This window comes from Pseudorca crassidens, chromosome 7 (genome assembly GCF_039906515.1).
Source record: "Pseudorca crassidens isolate mPseCra1 chromosome 7, mPseCra1.hap1, whole genome shotgun sequence".
In the NCBI taxonomy this organism is placed as follows: Eukaryota; Metazoa; Chordata; class Mammalia; order Artiodactyla; family Delphinidae; genus Pseudorca; species Pseudorca crassidens.
This window is the reverse complement of record NC_090302.1, coordinates 37459822-37483354: the sequence shown is the minus strand read 5'-3', so window position 1 is coordinate 37483354 and position 23533 is coordinate 37459822. Positions and strand designations below refer to the sequence as shown.

The 23533-nt window shown below is 41.8% G+C and overlaps 1 long non-coding RNA gene across 1 annotated transcript; it reads left to right on the top strand.

Moving 5' to 3' along the window:
• Nucleotides 1-134: 134 nt before the first annotated feature.
• On the top strand, nt 135-23252 carry LOC137227021 (uncharacterized). The gene is made up of 3 exons (XR_010944654.1): nt 135-745; nt 21278-21335; nt 22730-23252. It is a non-coding gene; the product is annotated as an uncharacterized lncRNA (long non-coding RNA).
• Nucleotides 23253-23533: the final 281 nt, after the last annotated feature.

The window sequence follows — 23533 nt, the reverse complement described above, 5'->3', positions numbered from 1 at the left end:
TCCGCCCCTTCTCCTTTCGGCGTCTCCCCATTGAATTTCTGCTTGTCCCTCGTCCCACCCCTGATCCCCGCCCCCTTTTGGTCTCTCCGCCTTTCACTAGGACCCGCCCCCTCGGATTCCAGGCTGGCAGAACCCGTGCCAGGCTCCCTTCCCCTGCTAGCCCCCTCCCATCTCGGAGCCTCTCCTCCCCCTCTCCCCTTCTCCAGCTTGCCTCACGCTGGAGCTGGCGCTCCAGCCCGGAACCGCTGGCTCTGATTGGCTGCGGCGGCCCCAATGGATGGCGGAGGAGACAAAGTGATGGTTGCAGGTCGCCTGAGGTCCCACCCCGGCCACGTGCGGCTGCTGTGATGACAGGTCTAGAGGGGCGGGACCTCGGCCCGCAGTCGGCGGCCTAGGCTGACCGGATCCAGCCAGAGGTGGGGAGCCAGAACCAGCGCCAAAGCGTCAGCCTGCGGGCGCCAAGCCTGAGTGGGGCCCTCCTAGGCTTTCGAGCTGGTGTGAGCTGCCTGCGAAACTTGAACCTCTTAGTGAAGCCGTCTGCGTTAGCGCGCTTATTTGCCCTAATGGGGGAGGTCTGTGGGGTTTGCAAAGTAGTGCCATGAGTCTCAGGATTCTGTGAAAATGCGGGAATCTGATTGGCGGGGTCTCAAGACTGTGAGGATGAGCAGTTTCCGCAGCCTACGCTTTGCGGGAGATTCTGAATTTTGAGAGACTGGCAGTACGAGTCAGATCTGTACCTGTGGAGGTAGGTCAGCAAGAAGTCTGTGAATTTATGAGCCTAAGTATTAATACGGAGTTATGGGAGCCTGCAATCGCCGGAGAAAAGAAGAGCCTTTGCTTTGTACAAGTGTCGATTGAACTATGTGACAGTTACATATATTCTGTATATTAATTAGCGCTTGAATCTTCTCTCCAACTACCCCCAGCCCCACGGGTTCCCGAGATACAGCAGGGGAAGTCGACGCTTTACGAGCTACCGGTAGATGGCAGCACAGGACCCTTGCAGAACTCAGTGGCTCTGAGCTCGGGGCCTGGCGGGCTTCTCTCTGGAGCCAGCGGTATTGATGGCTGTGTGATGGACTGGACATGTTAAAGTTCTCTCAAAGTCTCAGATTCTTTAGATCTCTGTGACTTTCTTTCTGTGAGTAGTTAACTTAAGCGGCTTTACTGAACACCAGTGGTGTGCTAGGCAAAATGAAAAAAGAGACAAAGAAAAAAAAATTTTTCTTCCCTTATGGAACTTGTTCCGATTGTCATACAAATACCTCTATAATCCAAGAGAGTAAAGTTGGAAGGGTTTTGTGTAGTGGAAAAAGCTCAAAGTTTGAAGTCATTTGGTTTGGTCTCTGAACTTTGGGTAAGGAGTATTTACTAGCTGTATGAATTTGGGTAAATTACTTGACTTTTTAAAAATAAACTTTTAATTTTAGATGTACAAAAAATTTGTGAAGATAGTACAGAAAGTTTCCATATACCCTACACCCAATTTGCCCTCATTAACATCTTACATTAGTATGGTTTGTGTGCTACAATTAATCAATATAATATTGATACATTATTATTAACTAAAATTCATACTTTATTCAGATTTCCTTAGTTTTTACCTCAAGTCCTTTTTCTATTCCAGGATCCCATCCAGGATAGCACATTACATTTAGTTGTCATGTCTCCTTAAACTCCTCTTGACTGTGCCAGTTTCTCAGACTTCCTTGTTTTTGATGACCTTGACTGTTTGTTTTTTGTTTGTTTGTTTGTTTGTTTGCGGTACGCGGGCCTCTCACTGTTGTGGCCTCTCCCGTTGCGGAGTACAGGCTCCGGACGCGCAGGCTCAGCGGCCATGGCTCACGGGCCTAGCAGCTCCGCGGCATGTGGGATCTTCTCGGACCGGGGCACGAACCCGTGTCCCCTGCATCGGCAGGCGGACTCTCAACCACTGCGCCACCAGGGAAGCCCGACCTTGACAGTTTTATAGAGTACTGATCAGGTGTTTTGTAGAATGTCTTTCAGTTGGAATTTGTCTGATGATTTTCTCATGATTAGACTGGGGTTATGGGTTTCTGGGAGGAAGATCCCAGAGATAAAGTGTCAGTTTCATCACTTAGTATCTGTATGTGAATATGTATCTATGGTATGTTTACATATACAACATTGGCCTTATACTGTATTTTCCTATTACAGTCTTTTTTTTTAAAACTAGTGGCTCGTAAACATTCTCTGAATCTTTATTCTTCTACAAGATTTAAAAAATTTCTTTATGAAATATTTTAGGCATTCAGAAAGTTGTAAAGAATACTGTAACAAACCCACATTCTTTTCACACAGCTTTATCAGATCTTAGTATTTTACCACCACATTTGCTTCAAATTCTCTTTTAAGGAAATTAATATTTCAGATAAAGTTGAGCTTATATATACTTCTTCCTAATCTCATTCCTGTTTCTCCCTTGTTCTTTATCTTCTCTTCCCAGAAGTAACCAGTATCTTGAATTGGTGTTTATTTTTCCTCTGCAATTTTAAGAATAAATTTATTGACTGATGTACATGAATTTCTATTGGGTATATACCTCGGAGTAGAACTGCCCAGTCATAGGGCATGTTTATGTTCAGCTTTAGTAGGCATCACTAACATTTTTTTCCAAAGAGATTCTAACAGTTCTCATTCCCACAACAAGGTCTAGTTTCTCTACATCCTTGCCAACACTTGAGGTTGTCAATTTTTTTAAAAATTTTATTTTATTTATTTTTTATACAGCAGGTTCCTATTATTTATCCATTTTATACATATTAGTGTATATATGTCAATCCCAAACTCCCAACTCATCACACACCCCCACCCAGCCACATTTCCCCCTGATGTCCATATGTTTGTTCTCTACATCTGTGTCTCTATTTCTGCCCTGCAAACCGGTTCATCTGTACCATTTTTCTAGGTTCCACATATATGCGTTAATATACGATATTTGTTTTTCTCTTTCTGACTTTTCACTCTGTATGACAGTCTCTACATCCGTCCACGTCTCTACAAATGACCTAATTTTGTTCCTTTTTATGGAAGAGTAATATTCCATTGTATATATGTACCACATCTTCTTTAGCCATTTGTCTCTTGATGGGCATTTAGGTTGCTTCCATGACCTGGCTATTGTAAATAGTGCTGCAATGAACATTGGGATGCATGTGTCTTTTTGAATAATGGTTTTCTCTGGGTATATGCCCAGTAGTGGGATTGCTGGGTCATATGGTAGTTCTGTTTTTAGTTTTTTAAGGAACCTCCATACTGTTCTCCATAGTGGCTGTATCAATTTACATTCCCACCAACGGTGCAAGAGGGTTCCCTTTTTTCCACACCCTCTCCAGCATTTGTTGTTTGTAGATTTTCTGATGATGCCCATTCTAACTGGTGTGAGGTGATATCTCATTGTAGTTTTGATTTGCATTTCTGTAAAAATTAGTGATGTTGACCAGCTTTTCATGTTCTTCTTGGCCATCTGTATGTCTTCTTTGGAGAAATGTCAATTTAGGTCTTTTGCCCATTTTTGGATTGGGTTGTTTGTTTTTTTAATATTGAGCTGCATGAGCTGTTTATATATGTTGAAGGTTAATCTTTTGCCTGTTGATTCATTTGCAAATATTTTCTTCCACTCGGAGGGTTGTCTTTTTGTCTTGCTTGTAGTTTCCTTTGCTTGGCAAAAGCTCTTAAGTTTCATTAGTTCCCATTTGCTTATTTTTGTTTTTATTTCCATTACCCTAGGAGGTGGATCAAAAAAGATCTTGCTGTGATTTATGTCAAAGAGTGATCTTCCTATGTTTTCCTCTAAGAGTTTTATAGCATCCAGTCTTACATTTAGGTCTCTAATCCATTTTGAGTTTATTTTTGTGTATGGTATTAGAGAGTGTTCTAATTTCATTCTTTTACATGTAGCTATCCAGTTTTCCCAGCACCACTTATTGAAGAGACTGTCTTTTCTCCATTGTATATCCTTGCCTCCTTTGTCATAGATTAGTTGACCATAGGTGTGTGGTTTTATCTCTGGGCTTTCTATCCTGTTCCATTGATCTATATTTCTGTTTTTGTGCCAGTACCATATTGTCTTGATTATTGTAGCTTTGTAGTATAGTCTGAAGTCAAGGAGTCTGATTCCTCCAGCTCCATTTTTTTCCCTCAAGACTGCTTTTTCTATTCTGGGTCTTTTGTGTCTCCATACAAATTTGAAGATTTTTTGTTCTAGTTCTGTGAAAAATGCCCATTGGTAATTTGATAGGGATTGCATTGAATCTGTAGATTGCTTTGGGTAGTATAGTCATTTTCACAATATTGATTCTTCCAATCCAGGAACATGGTATATCTCTCGATCTGTTGGTATCATCTTTAATTTCTTTCATCAGTGTCTTATAGTTTTCTGCATACAGGTCTTTTGTCTCCCTAGGTAGGTTTATTCCTAGGTATTTTATTGTTTTTGTTGCAATGGCAAATGGGAGTGTTTCCTTAATTTATCTTTCAGATTTTTCATCATTAATGTATAGGAATGCGAGAGATTTCTGTTCATTAATTTTGTATCCTGCAACTTTACGAAATTCATTAATTAGCTCTAGTAGTTTTCTGGTGGCATCTTTAGGATTCTCTATGTATAGTATCATGTCATCTGCAGACAGTGACAGTTTTACTTGTTCTTTTCCAATTTGTATTCCTTTTATTTCTTTTTCTTCTCTGATTGCTGTGGCTAGGACTTCCAAAACTATGTTGAATAATAGTGGTGAGAGTGGACAACCTTGTCTTTTTCCTGATCTTAGAGGAAATGCTTTCAGTTTTTCACCATTGAGAATGATGTTTGCTGTGGGTTTGTCATATATGTCCTTTATTATGTTGAGGTAGGTTCCCTCTATGCCCACTTTCTGGAGAGTTTTTATCATAAACGGGTGTTGAATTTTGTCAAAGCTTTTTCTGCATCTATTGAGATGATCATACGGTTTTTATTCTTCAGTTTGTTAATATGGTGTATCACATTGATTGATTTGTGTATATTGAAGAATCCTTGCATCCCTGGGATAAATCCCACTTGATCATGGTGTATGATCCTTTTAATGTGCTGTTGGATTCTGTTTGCTAGTATTTTGTTGAGGATTTTTTCATCTATATTCATCAGTGATATTGGTCTGTAATTTTCTTTTTTTGTAGTATCTTTGTCTGGTTTTGCTATCAGGGTGATGATGGCCTCATAGAATGAGTTTGGGAGTGTTCCTTCCTCTGCAATTTTTTGGAAGAGTTTGAGAAGTATGGGTGTTAGCTCTTTTCTAAATGTTTGATAGAATTCACCTGTGAAGCCATCTGGTCCTGGGCTTTTGTTTGTTGGAAGATTTTTAATCACAGTTTCAATTCCATTAATTGTGATTTTTCTGTTCATATTTTCTATTTCTTCCTGGTTCAATCTTGGAAGGTTATACCTTTCGAAGAATTTGTCCATTTCTTCCAGGTTTTCCATTTTATTGCCATACAGTTGCTTGTAGTAGTCTCTTAGGATGCTTTGTATTTGTGCGGTGTCTGTTGTAACTTCTCCTTCTTCATTTCTAGTTTTATTGATTTGAATCCTCTCCCTCTTTTTCCTGATGAGTCTGGCTAAAGGTTCATCAATTTTGCTTATCTTCTCAAAGAACCAGCTTTTAGTTTTATTGATCTTTACTATTGTTTTCTTTGTTTCTATTTCATTTATTTCTGCTCTGATATTTATGATTTCTTTCCTTCTACTAACTTTGGGTTTTGTTTATTCTTCTTTCTCTAGTTCCTTTAGGTGTAAGGTTACATTGTTTATTTGAGATTTTTCTTGTTTCTTGAGGTAGGTTTGTATAGCTATAAACTTCCCTCTTAGAACTGCTTTTGCTGCATCCCATAGGTTTTGGATCACCGTGTTTTCATTGTCATTGTCTCTAGGTATTTTTTGATTTCCTCTTTGATTTCTTCAGTGATCTCTTGGTTATTTAGTAACGTATTGTTTAGCCTCCATGTGTTTGTGTTTGTTACATTTTCTTCCCTGTAATTCATTTCTAATCTCATAGCGTTGTGGTCAGAAAAGATGCTTGATATGATTTCAATTTTCTTAAATTTACTGAGGCTTGATTTGTGACCCAAGATGTGATCTATCCTGGAGAATGTTCCATGAGCACTTGAGAAGAAAGTGTAATCTGTTGTTTTCGGATGGAATGTCCTATAAATATCAATTAAATCTATGTGGTCTATTGTGTCATTTAAAGCTTCTGTTTCCTTATTTATTTTCATTTTGGATGATCTGTCCACTGGTGTTAAGTGAGGTTTAAAGTCCCCTACTATTATTGTGTTACTGTCGATTTCCTCTTTTATAGCTGTTAGCAGTTGCCTTATATATTGAGGTGCTCCTGTGTTGGGTACATATATATTTATAATTGTTATATCTTCTTCTTGGATTGATCCCTTGATCATTATGTAGTGTCCTTCCTTGTCTCTTGTCACATTCTTTATTTTAAAGTCTATTTTATCTGATATGGGTATAGCTACTCCAGCTTTCTTTTGACTTCCATTTGCATGGAATATCTTTTTCCATCCCCTCACTTTCAGTCTGTATGTGTCCCTAGGTCTGAAGTGGGTCTCTTGTAGACAGCATATATATGGGTCTTGTTTTTGTATCCATTCAGCAAGCCTGTGTCTTTTGGTTGGAGCATTTAATCCATTCATGTTTAAGGTACTTATTGATATGTATGTTCCAATTAATATTTTCTTAATTGTTTTGCATCTGTTTTTGCAGGTCCTTTTCTTCTCTTGTGTTTCCCACTGAGAGAAGTTCCTTTAGCATTTGTTGTAGACCTGCTTTGGTGGTGCTGAATTCTCTTAGCTTTTGCTTGTCTGTAAAGCTTTTGATTTCTCCATTGAAAACGAATGAGATCCTTGCCAGGTAGAGTAATCTTGGTTGTAGGTTCTTCCCTTTCATCACTTTTTAAAAAATTTTTTTAATAAATTTATTTATTTTATGTATTTTATTTTTGGCTGTGTTGGGGCTTCATTGCTATGTGGGCTTTCTCTAGTTGCGGCGAGTGGGGGCTACTCTTCGTTGCGGGGCGTGGACTTCTCATTGCAGTGGCTTCTCTTATTGCGGAGCACAGACTCTAGGCACATGGGCTTCAGTAGTTGCGGCACGAGGGCTCAGTAATTTTGGCTCACAGACTCCAGAGCACAGGCTCAGTAGTTGTGGTGCACAGGCTTAGTTTTCCGTGGCATGTGGGATCTTCCCAGACCAGGGCTCGAACCCGTGTCCCCTGCATTGGCAGGCATATTCTTAACCACTGTGCCACCAGGGAAGCCCCCTTTCATCACTTTAAATATATCATGCCACTCCCTTCTGGCTTGTAGAGCTTCTGCTGAGAAATCAGCTGTTAACCTTATGGGAGTTCCCTTGTATGTTATTTGTCGTTTTTCCCTTGCTGCTTTCAATAATTCTTCTTTGTCTTTAATTTTTGCCAATTTGGTTACTATGTGTCTCGGTGTGTTTCTCCTTGGGTTTATCCTGTATGGGACTCTCTGCACTTCCTGGATTTGGGTGGCTATTTCCTCTCCCATGTTAGGGAAATTTTTGACTATAATCTTTTCAAATATTTTCTTGGGTCCTTTCTCTCTCTCTTCTCCTTCTGGGACCCCTATAATGCAAATGTTGGTGTGTTTAATGTTGTCCCAGAGGTCTCTTAAGCTGTCTTCATTTCTTTTCATTCTTTTTTCTTTATTCTGTTCCATGGCAGTGAATTCCACCATTCTGTCTTCCAGGTCACTTAGCTGTTCTTCTGCCTCAGTTATTCTGCTATTGATTCCTTCTAGTGTATTTTTCATTTCAGTTGTTGTATTGTTCATCTCTATTTGTTTGTTCTTTAATTCTTCTAGATGTTTGTTCTTTAATTCTTCTAGGTCTTTTTTAAACATTTCTTCCATGTTCTCGATCTTTGCCTCCATTCTTTTTCCAAGGTCCTGAATCATCTTCACTACCATTATTCTGAATTCTTTTTCTGGAAGGTTGCCTATCTCCACTTCATTTAGTTGGTTTTCTTGGGTTTTATCTTGTTCCTTCTTCTAGTACATAGCCCTCTGCCTTTCATCTTGTCTATCTTTCTTGAATGTGGTTTTTGTTCCACAGGCTGCAGGATTGTAGTTCTTGCTTCTGCTGTCTGCCCTCTGGTGGATGAGGCTATCTAAGAGGCTTGTGCAAGTTTCCTGATGGGAGGGACTTGTGGTGGGTAGAGCTGGATGTTGCTCTGGTGGGCAGAGCTCAGTAAAACTGTAATCTGCTTGTCTGCTGATGGGTGGGGCTGGGTTCCTTCCCTGTTGGTTGTTTGGCCTGAGGTGACCCAACACTGGAGCCTACCCGGCTCTTTGGTGGGGCTATTGGCTGACTCTGGGAGGGCTCACGCCAAGGATTACTTCCCAGAACTTCTGCTGCCAGTGTCCTTGTCCTCACAGTGAGCCACAGCCACGCCCCGCCTCTGCAGGAGACCCTCCAACACTAGCAAGTAGGTCTGGTTCAGTCTCCCCTGGGGTCACTGCTCCTTCCCCCAGGTCCCGATGTGCACACTACTTTGTGTGTGCCCTCCAAGAGTAGAGTCTCTGTTTCCCCCAGTCCTGTCAAAGTCCTGCAATCAAATCCAGCTAGGCTTCAAAGTCTGATTCTCTAGGAATTCCTCCTCCCATTGCCGGACCCCCAGGTTGGGAAACCTGATGTGGGGCTCAGTACCTTCACTTCAGTGGGTGGACTTTTGTGGTATAAGTGTTCTTCAGTTTTTTTTTTTTTTTTTTTTTACCGATATGTGGACCTCACTGTTGTGGCCTCTCCTGTTGCGGAGCACAGGCTCTGGACGCACAGGCTTAGCAGCCATGGCTCACGGGCCCAGCCGCTCCACGCTATGTGGGATCTTCCTGGACCGGGGCACGACCCTGTGTCCCCTGCATCGGCAGGCGGACTCTCAGCCACTAAGCCACCAGGGAAGCCCCGTGTTCTTTAGTTTGTGAGTCACCCACCCAGCAGTTATGGGATTTGATTTTATTGTGATTGCACCCCTCCTACCATCTCACTGTGGCTTCTCTTTTGTCTTTGGATGTGGGGTATCTTTTTTGGTGAGTTCCAGCGTCTTCCTGTCAATGATTGTTCAGCAGTTAGTTGTGATTCCAGTGCTCTCGCAAGAGGGAGTGAGCGCACGTCCTTCTACTCCGGCATCTTGAACCAATCTCTGTCAGTCTTTTTTTTTTTTTTTTTTTTTTTTTTTGCGGTACGCGGGCCTCTCACTGTTGTGGCCTCTCCCGTTGCGGAATACAGGCTCCGGACGCGCAGGCTCAGTGGCCATGGCTCACGGGCCTAGCCGTTCCGCGGCAGATGGGATCTTCCCGGACCGGGGCACGAACCCGCGTTCCCTGCATCAACAGGCGGACTCTCAACCACTGCGCCACCAGGGAAGCCCTCTGTTAGTCTTTTTAATTTCAGCTATTCTAGGGTATATATGGGAGTAACTCATTGTGGCTTTTGTTTGCATTTTCCTCATGTCTAGTAAAGTTGGGCACATTTTCATATATGTGTTGGTTATCTTCTTTTGTGACTTGCCTGATCAAGTTCTTGGCCCATTTTCCGTGTGGTTGTCTGTCTTTTTTTTCCTGTCTATTTTTTTTTTTTTCCTAATGCATTTTATTTTATTTTATTTATTTTTTTTAAACATCTTTATTGGAGCATAATTGCTTTACAATGGTATGTTAGTTTCAGCTTCACAACAAAATGAATCAGTTATATATATACATATGTTCCCATATCTCTTCCTGCTTGCGTCACCCTCCCTCCCACCCTCCCTATCCCACCCCTCCAGGCGGTCACACAGCACCGAGCTGATCTCCCTGTGCTATGCGGCTGCTTCCCACTAGCTATCTACCTTACGTTTGGTAGTGTATACATGTCCATGCCTCTTTATTGCTTTGTCACCGTTTACCCTTCCCCCTCCCCATAGCCTCAAGTCCATTCTCTAGTAAGTCTGTGTCTTTATTCCTGTTTCACCCCTAGGTTTTTCATGACATTTTTTTTTTCTTAAATTCCATATATATGTGTTAGCATACGGTATTTGTCTCTCTCTTTCTGACTTACTTCACTCTGTATGACAGACTCTAGGTCTATCCACCTCATTACAAATAGCTCAATTTCGTCTCTTTTTTATGGCTGAGTAATACTCCATTGTATATATGTGCCACATCTTCTTTATCCATTCATCCGATGATGGACACTTAGGTTGTTTCCATCTCCGGGCTATTGTAAATAGAGCTGCAATGAACATTTTGGTACATGGCTCTTTTTGAATTATGGTTTTCTCAGGGTATATGCCCAGTAGTGGGATTGCTGGGTCATATGGTAGTTCTATTTGTAGCTTTTTAAGGAACCTCCATACTGTTCTCCACAGTGGCTGTATCAATTTACATTCCCACCAACAGTGTAAGAGGGTTCCCTTTTCTCCATACCCTCTCCAGCATTTATTGTTTCTAGATTTTTTGATGATGGCCATTCTGACTGGTGTGAGATGATATCTCATTGTAGTTTTGATTTGCATTTCTCTAATGATTAGTGATGTTGAGCATTCTTTCATGTGCTTGTTGGCACTCTGTATATCTTCTTTGGAGAAATGTCTATTTAGGTCTTCTGCCCATTTTTGGATTGGGTTGTTTGTTCTTTTGTTATTAAGCTGCATGAGCTGCTTATAAATTTTGGAGATTAATCCTTTGTCCGTTGCTTCATTTGCAAATATTTTCTCCCATTCTGAGGGTTGTCTTTATTCTTCTTTATGGTTTCCTTTGCTGCGCAAAAGCTTTTAAGTTTCATTAGGTCCCATTTGTTTACTTTTGTTTTTATTTCCATTTCTCTAGGAGGTGGGTCAAAAAGGATCTTGCTGTGATTTATGTCATAGAGTGTTCTGCCTATGTTTTCCTCTAAGAGTTTGATAGTTTCTGGCCTTACATTTAGGTCTTTAATCCATTTTGAGCTTATTTTTGTGTATGGTGTTAGGGAGTGATCTAATCTCATACTTTTACATGTAGCTGTCCAGTTTTCCCAGCACCACTTATTGAATAGGCTGTCCTTTCTCCACTGTACATTTCTGCCTCCTTTGTCAAAGATAAGGTGACCATATGTGCGTGGGTTTATCTCTGGGCTTTCTATCCTGTTCCATTGATCTATATTTCTGTTTTTGTGCCAGTACCATACTGTCTTGATTACTGTAGCTTTGTAGTATAGTCTGAAGTCAGGAAGCCTGATTCCTCCAGCTCCATTTTTCATTCTCAAAATTGCTTTGGCTATTCGGGGTCTTTTGTGTTTCCATACAAATTGTGAGATTTTTTGTTCTAGTTCTGTGAAAAATGCCAGTGGTAGTTTCATAGGGATTGCATTGAATCTGTAGATTGCTTTGGGTAGTAGAGTCATTTTCACAATGTTGATTCTTCCAATCCAAGAACATTGTATATCTCTCCATCTATTTGTATCATTTTTAATTTCTTTCATCAGTGTCTTATAATTTTCTGCATACAGGTCTTTTGTCTCCTTAGGTAGGTTTATTCCTAGGTATTTTATTCTTTTTGTTGCAATGGTAAATGGGAGTGTTTTCTTGATTTCACTTTCAGATTTTTCATCCTTAGTGTATAGGAATGCCAGAGATTTCTGTGCATTAATTTTGTATCCTGCTACTTTACCAAATTCATTGATTAGCTCTAGTAGTTTTCTGGTAGCATCTTAAGGGTTCTGTATGTATAGTATCATGTCATCTGCAAACAGTGACAGCTTTACTTCTTCTTTTCCGATTTGGATTCCTTTTATTTCCTTTTCTTCTCTGATTGCTGTGGCTAAAACTTCCAAAACTATGTTGAATAAGAGTGGTGAGAGTGGGCAGCCTTGTCTTGTTCCTGATCTTAGTGGAAATGCTTTCAGTTTTTCACCATTGAGGACGATGTTGGCTGTGGGTTTGTCATATATGGCCTTTATTATGTTGAGGAAAGTTCCCTCTATGCCTACTTTCTGCAGGGTTTTTATCATAAATGGGTATTGAATTTTGTCAAAAGCTTTCTCTGCATCTATTGAGATGATCATATGGTTTTTCTCCTTCAATTTGTTAATATGGTGTATCACGTTGATTGATTTGCGTATATTGAAGAATCCTTGCATTCCTGGAATAAACCCCACTTGATCATGGTGTATGATCCGTTTAATGTGCTGTTGGATTCTGTTTGCTAGTATTTTGTTGAGGATCTTTGCATCTATGTTCATCAGTGATATTGGCCTGTAGTTTTCTTTCTTTGTGACATCCTTGTCTGGTTTTGGTATCAGGGTGATGGTGGCCTCGTAGAATGAGTTGGGGAGTGTTCCTCCCTCTGCTATATTTTGGAAGAGTCTGAGAAGGATAGGTGATAGCTCTTCTCTAAATGTTTGATAGAATTCGCCTGTGAAGCCATCTGGTCCTGGGCTTTTGCTTGTTGGAAGATTTTTAATCACAGTTTCAATTTCAGTGCTTGTGATTGGTCTGTTCATATTTTCTATTTCTTCCTGATTCAGTCTTGGCAGGTTGTGCCTTTCTAAGAATTTGTCCATTTCTTCCAGGTTGTCCATTTTATTGGCATAGAGTTGCTTGTAGTAATCTCTCATGATCTTTTGTATTTCTGCAGTGTCAGTCGTTACTTCTCCTTTTTCATTTCTAATTCTATTGATTTGAGTCTTCTCCCTTTTTTTCTTGATGAGTCTGGCTAATGGTTTATCAATTTTATTTATCCTTTCAAAGAACCAGCTTTTAGTTTTATTGATCTTTGCTATCGTTTCCTTCATTTCTTTTTCATTTATTTCTGATCTGATTTTTATGATTTCTTTCCTCCTGCTAACTTTGGGGTTTTTTTGTTCTTCTTTCTCTAATTGCTTTAGGTGCAAGGTTAGGTTGTTTATTCGAGATGTTTCCTGTTTCTTAAGGTAAGATTGTATTGCTATAAACTTCCCTCTTAGAACTGCTTTTGCTGCATCCCATAGATTTTGAGTCGTCGTGTCTCCATTGTCATTTGTTTCTAGGTATTTTTTGATTTCCCCTTTGATTTCTTCAGTGATCACTTCGTTATTAAGTAGTGTATTGTTTAGCCTCCATGTGTTTGTATTTTTTACAGATCTTCTCCTGTGATTGATATCGAGTCTCATAGCGTTGTGGTCGGAAAAGATACTTGATACAATTTCAATTTTCTTAAATTTACCAAGGCTTGATTTGTGACCCAAGATATGATCTATCCTGGAGAATGTTCCATGAGCACTTGAGAAAAATGTGTATTCTGTTGTTTTTGGATGGAATGTCCTATAAATATCAATTAACTCCATCTCATTTAATGTATCATTTAAAGCTTGTGTTTCCTTATTTATTTTCATTTTGGATGATCTGTCCATGGGTGAAAGTGGGGTGTTAAAGTCCCCTACTATGAATGTGTTACTGTCGATTTCCCCTTTTATGGTTGTCAGTATTTGCCTTATGTATTGAGGTGCACCTATGTTGGGTGCATAAATATTTACAATTGTTATATCTTCCTCTTGGATCGATCTCTTGATCATTATGTAGTGTCCTTCTTTGTCTCTTCTAATAGTCTTTGTTTTAAAGTCTGTTTTGTCTGATATGAGAATTGCTACTCCAGCTTTCTTTTGGTTTCCATTTGCATGAAATACCTTTTTCCATCCCCTTACTTTCAGTCTGTATGTGTCTCTAGGTCTGAAGTGGGTCTCTTGTAGACAGCAAATATATGGGTCTTGTTTTTGTATCCATTCAGCCAATCTGTGTCTTTTGGTGGGAGCATTTAGTCCATTTACATTTAAGGTAATTATCGATATGTGTGCTCCCATTCCCATTTTCTTAATTGTTTTGGGTTTGTTATTGTAGGTCTTTTCCTTCTTTTGTGTTTCTTGCCTAGAGAAGTTCCTTTAGCAGTTGTTGTAGAGCTGGTTTGGTGGTGCTGAACTCTCTCAGCTTTTGCTTGTCTCTAAAGGTTTTAATTTCTCCATCAAATCTGAATGAGATCCTTGCTGGGTAGAGTAATCTTGGTTGCAGGTTTTTCTCCTTCAACACTTTCAATATGTCCTGCCACTCCCTTCTGGCTTGCAGAGTTTCTGCTGAAAGATCAGCTGTTAACCTTATGGGGATTCCCTTGTGTGTTATTTGTTGTTTTACCCTTGCTGCTTTTAATATGTTTTCTTTGTATTTAATTTTTGACAGTTTGATTAATATGTGTCTTGGCGTATTTCTCCTTGGATTTATCTTGTATGGGACTCTCTGTGCTTCCTGGACTTGATTAACTATTTCCTTTCCCATATTAGGGAAGTTTTCAACTATAATCTCTTCAAATATTTTCTCAGTCCCTTTCTTTTTCTCTTCTTCTTCTGGAACCCCTATAATTCGAATGTTGGTACGTTTAATGTTGTCCCAGAGGTCTCTGAGACTGTCCTCAGTTCTTTTCATTCTTTTTTCTTTATTCTGCTCTGCAGTAGTTATTTCCACTATTTTATCTTCCAGGTCACTTATCCGTTCTTCTGCCTCAGTTATTCTGCTATTGATCCCATCTAGAGTACTTTTAATTTCATTTATTGTGTTGTTCATCGTTGCTTGTTTCATCTTTAGTTCTTCTAGGTCCTTGTTAACTGATTCTTGCATTTTGTTCAATCTATTGTCCATTCTATCTCCAAGATTTCGGATCAACCTTACTATCATTATTCTGAATTCTTTTTCAGGTAGACTGCCTATTTCCTCTTCATTTGTTAGGTCTGATGGGTTTTTATCTTGCTCCTTCATCTGCTGTGTGTTTTTCTGTCTTTTCATTTTGCTTATCTTACTGTGTTTGGGGTCTCCTTTTTTGCAGGCTGAAGGTTCGTAGTTCCTGTTGTTTTTTGTGTCTGTCCCCAGTGGCTAAGGTTGGTTCAGTGGGTTGTGTAGGCTTCCTGGTGGAGGGTACTAGTGCCTATGTTCTGGTGGATGAGGCTAGATCTTGTCTTTCTGGTGGGCAGGTCCACGTCTGGTGGTGTGTTTTGGGGTGTCTGTAGACTTATTATGATTTTGGGCCGCCTCTCTGCTAATGGGTGGGGTTGTGTTCCTGTCTTGCTAGTTGTTTGGCATAGGATGTCCAGCACTGTAGCTTGCTGGTCGTTGAGTGAAGCTGGGTGCTGGCGTTGAGATGGAGATCTCTCGGAAATTTTTGCTGTTTGATATTATGTGCAGCTGGGAGGTCTCTTGTGGATCAGTGTCCTGAAGTTGGCTCTCCCACCTCAGAGGCACAGCACTGACTCCTGGCTGCAGCACCAAGAGCCTTTCATCCACAGGGCTCCTTAATTTGGGATGATTGGTTGTCTATTCAGGTATTCCACAGATGCAGGGTATATCAAGTTGATTGTGGAGCTTTAATCCGCTGCTTCTGAGGCTGCTGGGAGAGATTTCCCTTTCTCGTCTTTGTTCTCACAGCTCCCAGGGGCTCAGCTTTGGATTTAGCCCCGCCTGTGCGTGTAGGTCGCCGGAGGGCGTCTGTTCTTTGCTCAGACAGGACGGGGTTAAAGGAGCCGCTGATTCGGAGGCTCTGGCTCACTCAGGCCCGGAGGTAGGGAGGGGCACGGAGTGTGGGGCGGCCTGCGGCGGCAGAGGCCGGCGAGACGTTGCAGCCTGAGGCGCGCCTGTGCGTTCTCCCGGGGGAGTTGTCCCTGGATCCCGGGACCCTGGCAGTGGCGGGCTGCACAGGCTCCCCGGAAGGGCGTGTGGCTAGTGACCTGTGTTCGCACACAGGCCTCCCGGTGGCGGCAGCAGCGGCCCTAGCGTCTCATGTCTGTCTCTGGGCTCCGCACTTTTAGCCGCGGCTCGCGCCCGTCCCTGGAGCTCTCTCAAGCAGCGTTCTTAATCCCCTCTCCTCGTGCACCAGGAAACAAAGAGGGACGTAAAAGTCTCTTGCCTCTCCGGCAGGTCCAGACCCCTCCCCGGACTCTCTCCCGGCCAGCCGCGGTGTACCAACGCCCTGCAGGCTGTGTTCACGCCGCCAACCTCAGTCCTCTCCCGGCGCTCCGACAAAAGCCGGAGCCTCAGCTCCCAGTCCCGCCCGCCCCGGCGGGCGAGCAGACAAGCCTCTCGGCTGGCGAGTTCCGGTCGGCCCGATCCTCTGCGCTGGAATCTGTCCGCTTTGCCCTCCGCACCCCTGTTGCTGTGCTCTCCTCCGCGGCTCCCAAGCTCCCCCACTCCGCCTCCCGAAGCCTCCACCCGCGAAGGGGCTTCCTAGTGTGTGGACACTTTTCCTGCTTCACAGCTCTCTCCCGCTGGTGCAGGACCCGTCCCTATCCTTTTGTCTCTGTTTAGTTTTTTCTTTTGCCCTACCCAGGTACGTGGGGGGTTTCTTGCCTTTTGGGAGGTCTGAGGTCTTCTGCCAGCGTTCAGTAGATGCTCTGTAGGAGTTGTTCCACGCGTAGATCAAGAGGTCATTTCTGACTGGTGTGTTCTAGGAAAGCATCCTCATCTTACTTGTGCCAGTCATAGTCTCCATTTGCCTAATGCATTTTATTTTCTCTCTGAACTAAGAAGAAAGATCATCTGAGAGTGAGAGGATTAGACAGCATTTCTTTCCTGTCTATTTTTAGGAGCTCTTTGTATATTCTGGATATGAATCCTTTGTTAGAGAAATCTATTGCAAATACATTTTCCCACTCTGTAATTTGTCTGTTTATTCTCTTAGTGCTTTTTATGCCCCGTTTAAGAAGTCTTTGCCTACCCTGGTAATGGATATATTATCTTGGGTTATTGTCTAGAAGCTTTATTATTTTACCTTTCATTAGTCATCTGGAATAGATTTTCTGTATGGTGTGAGGTAGATGTCAAGATTCATTTTTTTCCCATATGGTTATTCAGTTGATCCAGCACCTTTTGAAAAAACTGTCATACTATAATTTCCAAAAAGTTAAGAGCAAAATTCTCATAAGAATATAGAATGGGGGCTTCCCTGGTGGCGCAGTGGTTGAGAGTCCACCTGCTGATGCAGGGGACGCGGGTTCGTGCCCCAGTCCGGGAGGATCCCACATGCTGCGGAGCGGCTGGGCCCATGAGCCATGGCCGCTGTCCAGAGCCTGTGCTCCGCAACGGGAGAGGCCACAACTGTGAGAGGCCCGCGTACACACACACACACACACAAAAGAATATAGAATGAACATATGTAAGATTTATTTAACTCTTAATGAGGGAATAAGCAGGTAAAGCATGTGCAATGAGCATCTGAGGAAATTAGGGATTACATTAGTCAGAGTTCTGGGTGTGTGTATATCTAGAGATAGAGATAGAGAGGTTTTATTATAAGGAGTTGGCTTACAGGCTTATGGAGGCTGACAAGTCTGAAGATCTGTAGCTGTCAAGCTGGAGACTCAGGATAGCTGATGGTATAGTTCTAGTTCCAGTCCAAAGGCCTGAGAACTACGAAAGCTGACAGCATAGTTCCAGTCTGAAAGCCAGCAGGCTGAAGACCCAGGCAGAACTGATGCTTCAGTTCAAGTTCACAGGCAGGAAAAAAGACCGTGTCCCAGCTCAAAGGAAGTCCATCAGAGAGAAATTCTCTTATTCAGTCCTTTTGTTTATTGAGGTCTTCAACTGATTAGATGAGGACTACCCACATTAAGAAGAGCAATCTGCTTTACTCAGTCTACATATTCAAATGTTAATTTCATCCAGAAACATCCTTACAGATACATCCAGAATAATGTTTGACCAAATATTTGGGTACCCTGTGGCCCAGTTAAGTTGACACATAAAATTAACCATAATGGGTATTTATAGGCATTTGAAAAAGGAATGCTAGAATAAGATTTTAGGTTAGATATAAAAGTAGTTAATGTCTATAGTACAATAGCACCATAACGTTTTCTACTAATCAGAAATCCTTTGCTTCATTACCAGACAAAAATCCATAGGTTAACATATGACTTCACAGGGTTAGCCTTTAACCAATAATAGTTAATGAGTAAAGCAAAAGTTTGTTGCCTGGATTAATTAATCTTTGGCTGCCCTTGCTATCTTTTCTTTGCAGCATTTCCAAGTTTTGGATGATTTTTATTAACAAAACAATCCTTTCCCCCTTTCCTCTGCAGTGTCTGTTTTTCATAAAACAAGTGTTCATAATATGTAGTCTGTTTCTGGACCCTCTGTTCTGTGGGTTTATTTGTCCATCCTTGCACCATTATCTCACTGTCTTAATTACTGTCTTGGTATCTGGTGGTGCATACCCTCCAGCTTTAAGATTGTAAGATTATATTGACTATTCTTGGCCCATTCCATTTCCATATAAATTTTAGTATCAGCTGGCCAGTTTTCATACACACACACACACACACACACACACACACACCCCTATCTTCTAGGATTTTCATTAGGCTTGCATTAAATCTACGGACAAAACAGTTAGGTTCTTTGCTGTTCCAAATAATGTTAACATTCCCTTACTTCGTAAAAGAGTTGTAGAACTTTATAAGAATCTTTTCACTTTAGGCCCAAAGGAAAAATAATAATTTGGTGACTCTAAGCACACTGATCTTTTAAAACAAAACATTCAAGGAGATTTTCCTTTGCCAAGTAGAGTTTCTGGGTCAAGAAGTAGAATATATATATTTTAAGACATCCCAATGGTTTTAAATTTTCACATGCTGAGTTTGAGGTACCAGAGTGATATTCAGCTAGAGAAATCTAGCAGGTTATTAGACATTTAGGTCTGAAGCTGAGGAGAGCAGTCAGAACTAAAGACACAGATTTGGAACCTATTGACATACATAGATAGCAGATATATGTGGACAAGGTATAGAGTTTGTGGAGGAAGAAAAACAAAGGCTGTACATAGAAACTTGGGGCTCTACTTCACATCTATATTGTATAGTCTGAGCAATAAAATGAGCCTGAGCAACAGATTAAGGAGGAAGGGGGCCCTAGATCTTGCGAATACGTGTGTTAGGGTGGGAGCGGGTCTTGGTTTGTGCCAGAGAGCTCCTCATGGTGCCTTGACCACTGGGCAGGGCTTTGTCAGTCCTGAGTTCCTTTTCCCTACCACCTACCCCTCCCAACCTACCCCCTGCCACTTACTCCCCCTCTCCCCACCATTACTAAATCTTTGTGTGTTTTGGCTCTCGGAATTGGTACCTGTTCTCTTTGCCAGCTGGGGATGACTGTCCCCAGACACCTGAGTTTGCCCATCTGTCTAGGTTCATAAAGACGGGAATTGAATTTGGACTTTCTTTTAGGATTTCTCCTACCATACCCTCTGTCCTTGGAAGCATTCTGCGCTGTGGATTAGCCCTCAGCCCCTGACAGTCATTCCCTCTCCTTTTGTCCACATTTCTAGGCCCTAGTTTTATCAAATTCCTGGCAGCCTTTGGCTCAAAAGACAGATGTTTTAGGGAATTCCCTGGCGGTCCAGTGGTTAGGACGCTGTGCTTCCTCTGCAGGGGGCCTGGATTCGATCCCCAGTCGGGGAACTAAGATCTCACAAGCTGCGCATGCAGCAAAAAAACTAAAAAAAAAAAAAAAAGGCGTGTTTTGTATAGTCCATTTGCAGCTTGTTCCTTTAGAGAAGGAGAGATTGTGTAAATGTTGTCTATGCACAGGGCCTACTCAAATAGCCTTCCTGCTTTTATAGATATAATCTTGGTGATTAAACAAACTTTCCCTATTTTAGGTGAAACTGAGATGGTAGTTGGGGGTCACCGTTTCCTTTGAGATTAAATAAAATTGCATCTAGCCCTTTACCCCATATTGCGGGGGAAGTCAGTGCCATCCTGGAGCCTTCTGTGAACTCCAGGACTGGGGAGGACCTTGATTTCTCATCACCATTCTTGGCCTAGAGTCCCTGGCCCTTGCTGAATCTGTAGTTCACTGGTGTTTCACCTCCCACAGCTGACCTTTCTTTTGTTTTTTCTAACCTAGACATGGAATTCTTTTTTCCCCCAAAACCTCTCATGGGAGGCATTTGTGAATGGCAGGCTTGACTGAAGCTTTGGGGGGTGATGTAAGGGGTAGAAAGATATCTACCCAAACAATTAAAATTGAATATTTGAACATCCCATTTCCTTAAATATTCTTAAAAGTCCTTCATCCATCTCAGGATATTTTTTTGACCCTCTCTCATATTCCCACCCACATCTCTCTATTCACAATGCTTTATTAGGCCAAACAAATTTTCCATACCCATCTCTTTTGGGAGTTTATATTTGCATATCAAAAGGCTCATTGTTATAGAAGACAAAACCCTTAAAGAAAACCTTAGTCTCTCTGACCCTAATCCTGAAGAGATATGTTCTTTTTTGGTAAGGAAAATAAATTAGTAGCTCTGTGGAGCATTATTCACTGTATTAAAACAAGTTACTTTAAGATCTGTGTGCCTCTTTTCCCAGAAGATAGGCCATATATTGTAATAACAAAAAAAAGAAAATTGAATACTTACAAATTGTTGAAAGACCTCTGTTTTGAGATAATGCTGATTTGCTTTTTATCTTTCTGTTAAAGAATTGTTTCTCAAATGAATTAGGAGAACTGTAAATGTGTGTCTCTAAGGAGACCCCAGTTTTGCCTCAGGAGAGATTGTAAAAGATCTGAGAACAGCTGACATCTGCCCTGCTGCCCCTTTCCCCTGATTGGGTAGTAGAGGCCACTAGTCTGCAGGGCCCAGGCTGCAAGCATACTCTTTTGGAGTTTGCCTTCAAACTGCAGGAAACATCAGTTTAGGATCCAAAATGGTTTGGACAATTAAAGATTCCTTTAGTGTTCCCTGGTATTCCCACTGCAAAGAAATGTTTGATTGTAGTAGCTGAAGAAATATGTCCAAAGATAATAAAATTTTATCTCTTCACCTTTTGGTGAGAACATTTGCTTGGAGAGTTGAGGACATTGGAAGCTTAAGGATAAACAAAAATTATTTTCTCCATTTATAAAAGGCAAAGGGACGATTTACCCTCTTCCTCTTTCTCAGATTGTTTTCTTGCAGACATGGTAAATCTGAGCCCTTACTCTAACCTTGAGAATAAAGATAAATCTCTCTAGGGATTAAGTCTGGTCTCCAGTTTTTACAATATAGAGATATCTCCTAGGTTGTGGACCTGTGATCTCTAGATATTTAAACAAGGGTCTCTTTGGAGATGTATAAGAGATTATTAAGAGGTGCAGCCTTTGGTCGCTTGAGGAGATATTGTTCTTTCTACTGCTTTGCTGTATAAATTATGTGAGATTTTATTCTAATTTTTCAGGCTGCCTTATGTTGCAGAAAAATGGAGAACAAGAGAATGGTCATGTCCCAGGTCTCAGGTGAGTTCTCAGGTGAGGGCCACCAAGTGAGGGTCCTTGGCTTTGCTCAGGAAAGAATTCAAGAGTGAGCCATGGTATCATCTCACACCGGTCAGAATGGCCATCATCAAAAGATCTACAAACAATAAATGCTGGAGAGAGTGTGGAGAAAAGGGAACCCTCTTGCACTGTTGGTGGGAATGTAAATTGATACAGCTGCTATGGAGAACAGTATGGAGGTTCCTTAAAAAACTAAAAATAGAACTACCATACGACCCAGCAATCCCACTACTGGGCATATACCCTGAGAAAACCATAATTCAAAAAGAGTCATGTACCAAAATGTTCATTGCAGCTCTATTTACAATAGCCAGGACATGGAAGCAACCTAAGTGTCCATCAACAGATGAATGGATAAAGAAGGTGTGGCACATATATACAATGGAATATTACTCAGCCATAAAAAGGCACGAAACTGCGTTATTTGTAGTGAGGTGGATGGACCTAGAGACTGTCATACAGAGTGAAGTAAGTCATAAAGAGAAAAACAAATACCGTATGCTAACACACATATATGGAATATAAAAAAAAAAAAGAAAAAAATCGTCAGAAGAACCTAGGGGCAAGACGGGAATAAAGATGCAGACCTACTATAGAATGGCCTTGAGGATACGGGGAGGGGGAAAGGTAAGCTGGGACAAAGCGAGAGAGTGGCATGGACATATATACACTACTAAATGTAAAATAGATAGCTAGTGGGAAGCACCCGCATAGCAGAGGGAGATCAGCTCGGTGCTTTGTGACCACCTAGAGGGGTGGGATAGGGAGGGTGGGAGGGAGGGAGATGCAAGAGGGAAGAAATATGGGGACATATGTATATGTATAACTGATTCACTTTGTTATAAAGCAGAAACTGACACAGCATTGTAAAGCAATTGTACTCTAATAAAGATGTTAAAAAAAAAAAAAGTGAGCCATGGGAATTCCCTCGTGGTCCAGTGGTTAGGACTCCACGCTTCCAATGCAAGGGGCACGGGTTCGATCCCTGGTCAGGGAACTAAGATCCCATGTGCCGCACTTGGAGCAACCAAAAAAAAAAAAGAGTGAGCCATAGTAAAGTGAAAGTGGGTTTATTTGGAGATACACGTTCCATAGGCAGAATGTGGTCCCTCTCAGAAGATGAGGGAGGCCCAGGGCTGTGGGCGTGGTTAGTTTTTGTGGGCTGGGTAATTTTATAAGCTAATGAGCGGGAGGATTATTCCAATTATTTGGGGAAAGAGGTGGGGATTTCCAGGAATTGGGACACTGCCTACTTTATGGCCTTTTATGGTCAGCCTCAGAACTGTCATGCCTATAAAAAAAAAAAAAGGGACTTCCCTGGTGGGCTGTGGTTAAGAATCTGCCTGCCAATGCAGGGGATACGGGTTCGAGCCCTGGTCCGGGAAGATCCCACATGCCACGGAGCAACTAAGCCATGTGCGCCACAACTACTGAGCCTGCGCTCTAGAGCCAGTGAGACACAACTACTGAGCCCACCTGCCATAACTACTGAAGACCGTGCACCGCAACAAAGAGAAGCCACCACAACGAGAAGCCTGCACACCACAACGAAGAGTAGCCCCCACTTGCTGCAACTAGAGAAAGTCCGCGCACAGCAACGAAGACCCAACACAGCCAAAAACAAACAAACAAACAAATAAATAAATAAATTTATTTAAAAAAAAGAACTGTCATGGCACGGGTGGGTGTGTCATTTAGCATGCTAGTATATTAGAATGAGTGTATAATGAGGCTCAAGATCTACTGGAAGTCAGATCTTCCACCATCTTGGGCCTAGTTGGTTCTAACTAATTTTTTTGGTATCCTCAATGGCTGTGTCATTCTTTTAATGGTTGTGCCCTGCCCCCTTCCCTCCTGGGTCACTTACATGCATGTAATCTGTTAGTGCTTACTAAATAATAAAGTATGTTCTTTTTCTATATTGGCAGGAATCGGTCTTTTTGCTAGCAGGATTGTTTTATTTCCCCAGTAAGAGCAACACAGTAGCCAATTTAAAAACAAAGCAGGGACTTCCCTGGTGGTGCAGGGGTTAAGAGTCTGCCTGCTGGTGCGGGGGACGTAGGTTCGAGCCCTGGTCCGAGAGGATCCCACATGCCGCAGAGTGGCTGGGCCCGTGCACTGCAACTACTGAGCCTGCACTCTAGAGCCCGCGAGCCACA